Source organism: Eulemur rufifrons, chromosome 30 (genome assembly GCF_041146395.1).
Source record: "Eulemur rufifrons isolate Redbay chromosome 30, OSU_ERuf_1, whole genome shotgun sequence".
Taxonomy (NCBI): Eukaryota; Metazoa; Chordata; class Mammalia; order Primates; family Lemuridae; genus Eulemur; species Eulemur rufifrons.
In genome coordinates, this window is record NC_091012.1 from 130,873,811 (window position 1) to 130,880,089 (window position 6,279).

Below are 6,279 nucleotides of genomic sequence, written 5' to 3' on the forward strand. Positions count from 1 at the left end.
GAGTGCACTTTTGGAGATTAATATATGTTGGTTCTTACCATGGTGTGGTCCCAACCCAACATGATGACGTGCTCCCTTTCTCCTACAAGCTACTACTATTTCTGGACATGTGAATTCAATGTTCAATTCACTTAGTAAGGTTTTTAATTGTTTTCAAACTTTTCCTATTAGATGCAGTAGGAGGAGTATGGCATTACCTTGGCCCTGCTTCATGATTTAATATGGTTCTCAACTTTACTGCACATCAGAATCACCTGGAAAGCTTTAAAAAGTACTGGCACCTGGTCCCCACCAAGAAATTCCAGTTTAATTGGTCTAGGATGCAGCCTGGGTGTCAGGATTGTTTTAACTCACCAGGTGTTTCCAATGTGCAGCCAAGATTAAGAATCAACTGGAGTAAGAAGACTTGATTTAAGTGCTGCCACTAATTAGCTACATGGCCTTGAGCAAAAGGAATATTCATTTATTCAACAGGTATTCCTTGATGGCTTGCTGTATGTAAGACATTGCTAGGGGCCTCATCTTTCAGCCTCTGAGATAAGTGAATTGGAGTCAACAATTTATTCATTCATTCAGCAAATAAGTATTGAGTGCGTATTACCTGCCGGGTAGGGATACAGCAATGAACCAGATGGACAAAATTCCTACCCTCACAGAGCATACAGTTTAGCTGGGAGAGGCATGACTATATATAAGTCATGGAAAAGTGAATAGTAATGGCAGATAAAGGATGGGAAGGATGATGAGATGAACTGGCAGCCAACATAGAGGCAGTGGTGGGGGTGGCGGAGAGAGGAGGAATGGAGAGAGGTAGGTGGCTTCCAGAAATAGTCAAGGAGATAACATCACTAGGACTTGGTAATGTATGTGATATAGAGGTGAGAGAGAGAAAGGAAATAAGGCCAATCCCTAGGTGCCAAGATTGATGGGCCATCCACTAGGGCAAAGAACGTGGGGAAAGAATCTCAGCCACTTCAGGAGATTGTGAGGGTCTAGAGCTAAGGAATCAGAGGAATGAAACCAAACCCACCCCAGACAGAGATCAGGCAGAGGAGGGACCTTAGCTAGGAAATGCAATGTCTCTTACAAGTGGTCATTTCTACACCTGGACTGGGTCTTTGTATAGCTAAAGGGCTCCATTAAAGAGCCCGTTCCCATAGACTCAAGGCTGAGCGACTTGAAAAGGAAAAATGAACAGAAGAACAAATTGTGATCATATAATGATGTGAGGTACCAAGTCCACTGTGGAAGAGGACCTTGTAAAGCATGGGGGCACTTACAGAAAGACTATGTTGTTTCTGAGAATTAATATTTGTCCTTGGGAGATCTCTGCAAGTGTGTGTGTGTGTGTGTGTGTGTGTGTGTATGTGTGTGAGAGAGAGAGAGAGAGAGAGAGAATGAGAATGACCACAGCTATTGTCAGACAAGCTGAAGAGTAAAGACATGCATCTGTCCATCACCTCAGCATGCAGGTCCTGAGGGAGAGCAGACATAATCCCACACGGGAGACTGCAGGGTACTCCGCTGGGGGAAGAGGGATGCATCCTGGATGAGAACAGCCCTGGTTGCTGAACATTTCCAAATGGGGAGAGGCAAAGGTGGAAGAAGAAAGAACTTCCACAGAGAAGAGCTGATTTGAAGAGTACAGATGGGAAGTCAGAGCCAGTACAGGAACTGGGGTGTGCCTCTAAGAGTCCCCCTGTGACAGCTAGACTCCTTAAGGGTCCCTGTGATTTTTACATCCTTCCCTTCACATGTAGTTTTCCCCTATTATGCTCAAAACTTCACCACAGACTGATAGACATGCATAATGGTCTGGCTGTGTTGGAGAGGAAAGTGAGAGTGAGAGATAATTGGGACTCCCAATTATCCCCCAAAGTTCCCAGAGATCTTTGCAGAGGGAACAGCACTTTACCAGATGGGAAGGTCCTGCAGGAATTCCTGACTTCCACCCATGGCAAAGTCCTTAGCATCCCTTGGTGGAGCTAGAAGTGACACGTAACTTCCAGAAGCTGAGAGATGACAGTGGACAACTTGGGAATGGACTGGGATTCAATCTGTCCCTTTCCCAAATACTGTGGGGAGGCAACACTTAACAGTGAGATGGAAACTTCCATTTGGTTTATGGAGGCAAAGCACCAGGCAGAGTGCCTGGTTCAGAGTTGGCATTCAGTCATTGGTAGCCATTATGATGATTAGAATTATGATTATCATGATTATTGAGATTCAGTTGCTGTAGAGATTGCTGTGGCCTTAGATGACCTGAAAATGGTTTACGCAGTCAGAAGTCCTGCAGGCTCAGGACAAGTACATTGGAATGTGGAGGGCTTGGGCCATAGTCAACAATCTAGCTCCAAATCAATCCTTATCCTTTTTTTACAGCAAGTATGTGTCAGCCAACTGAAGCTCATGAACATCTTGCTTAGACCATGAGTCTAAAGACTTCTGGGGGTCTGTGCTTCTTGCTCCAGAAAGGCTCATTCCTGTCACTGTAGCCCCTTTGGTGCTATTTCCCAAAGGATCAGCTGGTGCCTCATACAGCCCACTGAGCTTCATGCTAGAGGCCTAAGGAGGCCAGAAGATGCTGCAAGTGAGAGAAAAATCAGAGCAACTTGCGTTAAAAGGTCAGGTGGGGATGGAGAAAAGAGGAAAGTAGGACCAGTCAGGGTCTCGCCTGCAAACAAATGGAATCTCTCATGAAGGGACTAATTACATGATGGCAGCAAGTGGACACAATGCAGGGACTCAGGGCAAGCAGCACAGAGCTGTTACCACCCCTAGGCCCAAAGGAAGGGAGGTTAGCGGAAGGAGAAAGACCCATGTAGGCGGGCTTCCTTGCAAGAAGTGGTGACCTTAGGTCAAGGGACAGAATCAGCCTAAAGAGGGAAATGAGCAGAATAAATACCTGGATCTCACTGTTCTCCCACCTCCACCTCCCACCCCCACCCCCCATCCACTTCTGAGACTCTCCACAGTTCAAACCCAACCAGAAGCCTGTAGACTAGAGAACCCTGATGATGCAATCCATGCAGATGAAGCTCCTAGACCACAGCAGGGTGGAGAAGAACAAATAGAAATTTCTGCACAGTAGAGGAGGGACATCTAAGGACTGAGCTTGGGATGTTTTTTGGGTTTTTTTTTTTTTTTTTTTTTTTTTGTCAAGAAGATAAGATCCCAGGCCCACCAGCCACAGGATCAGTGATGTATTAAATGATCCCAGAAATGATGATGGGTTTACATTCACCATCCAAACTCTCTCTTTGCCCTTGAGACAAAAGGTCAGCCTCATTTCGGAAACAGCCATGTCCAGGAGTAGGACTAGGAAAAGAAAACTCCAGAAAAAGAATCATTTTCCCTGTGGCTTCTAACAGGACCGCAGGAAACTGGAAACGCTATTGTGAGGGGCAGGGAAAGGTGCTGGGGTGGGAGTGGGAGAGGGCAAAAGCGCTGGTGAAGGAAAACAAAGATTTGGCAGTAAGAGAATAGCAGGGAGTAGAAAGTGACTATACACAGTGTAGGCAAGTCCTTAATAAGGGGACCCAGCCTGGACATCTTGGGCCAAGGTTAGGGGCAGGGAATGGGGTGCAGCTGAGATACATTTGTCATGGTCCGAGATTCCACCATTCCACCTCCTTTTCTTTTCACCCATCCTCCTCCTGGAAGTTGTACAGACGTTTCCCAAACACTGCTCTGTGTGTGTGTGTGTGTGTGTGTGCGTGCAGTTTTCACTTGTCACTAAATGATCAGTATTCAATGAAATGCTTCTATTTTGGGGGCATTAACATCTCTAAAACAAGATGCAAAAAAAAGCAGAGGGAGGCATTTAAGGGGCTGCATTTAGTCTTCTCTAATATCGCACTGCGAAGGAAACTGGGGAATGAAAACATAGTCATTTAGAAAATGGTTGATGAGTCACTGATTGGCACAGGGTGGAGAAAAAGAGAAGTCATTATTCATTCGGAGTATGCCTGGTCTTTAAAAATAGGCTAAGCACTCTGCTGGAGGGGGCGTCTGGACTTCAGAGACTGAAGAGGTGGACAGAGGGCAAGGGCAGGGACAGAAACTGCCCAAGGCAGGCAGGGCCCCTCCTAGATGCATCTAGATGCGTCCCAGCCCTTGAAAACCCTCCAGCTGTAAGAAGCAGAAAGACAGCTTATTGCACCTCGTTCTTCCTGGACCTCTTTCTTGCGAGCTTAGTGATACTTTTTGGGAAACTTCAGCTTCAGGGCACCCAGGCCAAATAGCAGAGATGGCACTTTTTGTGACCAAATTTTTGCCAACAAACCCAACACTTCATTACTTGCAGAATTCCTTTTCCAGGTCCTGGACTACCCCAGTCTTCCCGCTTTTGACCTCTTGTTTACTGGCTATTCTATAATTGCATTAGAGGGAGTGGAAGGATTTAGAATCTATACAATTAGAACATGGTAAAATGTTTGCTGGAGGAAGAAGATGAAAGTCCTGAGTAAGCAAAAGTTTGGAGATTGCCTGGAAATTTTGTTTCTGCATGTGTTAAAGGAAAAAGAATCCACAAAATGAAAACTGCCTGTTAATAGTTTTGCCTTTGTCTGATAATTGTTCTTGGGCCTCAACATGCGGAGCTGGGCAATGGGAGAAGGCTTGAACTGAAAAGAATCTGACTGGTTTGCAGTGAGAAGGGTAGAGAGTTGGTAACTTCAAGGAAGAGAAAAGAATGGTTCTCAAAGGGGATAGAAGTCAAAGGCCAGGATTGGAGAGAAAGCCTGGAGACCTTGTGAGACACAGTGGGAGAAAGAGGGGCAACTATTAGGTTGCGATGACATGGGGCTTTGAGGAGAAAGGTGAGTGAGGAGGAATAGGCTGGGTGCTATGAATGGAATACCTTCTTTACATTTTGTGGATACCACAGTAAAAATTTAGATAGATTTTAAATTATTTTGGATAGTTAGAACACTGTTTCTTCTGAACGTGCACTGAGCTGAAGTGGACACTAGGGTGACCAAGATCTATGCAGATTACAAATGTGGAACACATCCTCCCACGTACAACTTTGGTTTTTTACTTGCTTAGTTAGTTGTCCTTGCACAGACAGGGATAAACTTACCTACTCTAAGTAGAGACAAAAAAGAAAAGTCTGATGCTGGAACTAGTTTCAAAAAAGTAGAAAGATCCACAAGGCCCAAATTAATTCCCATCTAGAATTCTCTCCTGAAAGGGCAAGGGCAGCCCAAAGCAGGATCTTCCAACTTTTGGTCTCTCCATTCTTTGAGAAACTGCTAAGGTGCTGGAGAGAGACTCAGTAGCCTACAGACTGGTGAACAATGGTTCCATTTTGCTGGGAACCTGCAACTACAGTTATTTCTCATACAACGTTATTTTAAACATTACTCTACGTGCAACATGCAATTTCACTAATAGGCTCTTACATATTTATTCTTCATCAGAATAATAATATGTACTTAAAATTTTTTATCCACATTGGGTAATGTGGCCACATCGCAAACAAAGTTTGAGGGAGGCACACCTCACACATGAGCATGAAAACCCAATCATGCTTATGAGCCACAAAAGGATCTACGCACTTTAATTTTATGCATGTTTTTAGTCCCTCAAAATCCTGAACATGAATTTTAGGCATACACACTCTCCTTTTATTCAACCAAGATCTAATTCATAGAAAAAAAATCAATATGCTAAAAGATTTATACATCATAATCGAGCAGGATTTATTCCAAAAATCTAAGGTCTCTGTCTACATCTAAAAGGCATTTGATAAGACATAATGCCCATTCTGATAATAATTCTTAGTCAACTAGGAATACAAAGGAACAAAATTGTTATTCCTTAACAAGATAAAGAATCTCTCTCATAAACCAACAGCCAACATCACGTTAAATGTTACTACAAAAGTCAAACAACAAAAAGCTAGAAGCATTGCCATTAAAGTAAAGAAGAAACAAAAAATTCCTATCACCATTGTTCCATTGTTTAACACTGCCCTGTAGGTCCTAGCCATTATGATAAGACATTAAACAGCAATAAGAAGTAAAACTTATCAACATTCCCAGATGATTTGCTCGTTCGCCTGGAGAAAACAAAAGGATCTAATGAAAAATCAATGGACCAAGTAATCAAATTGATTAAGATGGGCCAGTTATAAAACAAATACATAAAACTCATTTATATCATCTTTTCTATAAATTAGCAGTACCCAGTTAGAAAATACATTGGGGAAAAGATCATGTTTATAATAGTAACATATATTTCTTAAAATTAGTTTGAATATGTACAAGGTGTTCC

The 6,279-nt window shown here is 43.2% G+C and overlaps 1 non-coding gene across 1 annotated transcript; it reads right to left on the reverse strand.

Moving 5' to 3' along the window:
• Window positions 1-5,450: 5,450 nt before the first annotated feature.
• Window positions 5,451-5,553, reverse strand: LOC138379383 (small nucleolar RNA U13). Its single transcript, XR_011232142.1, has one exon. It is a non-coding gene; the product is annotated as a small nucleolar RNA U13 (small nucleolar RNA).
• Between the last annotated feature and the right edge of the window lie 726 nt (window positions 5,554-6,279).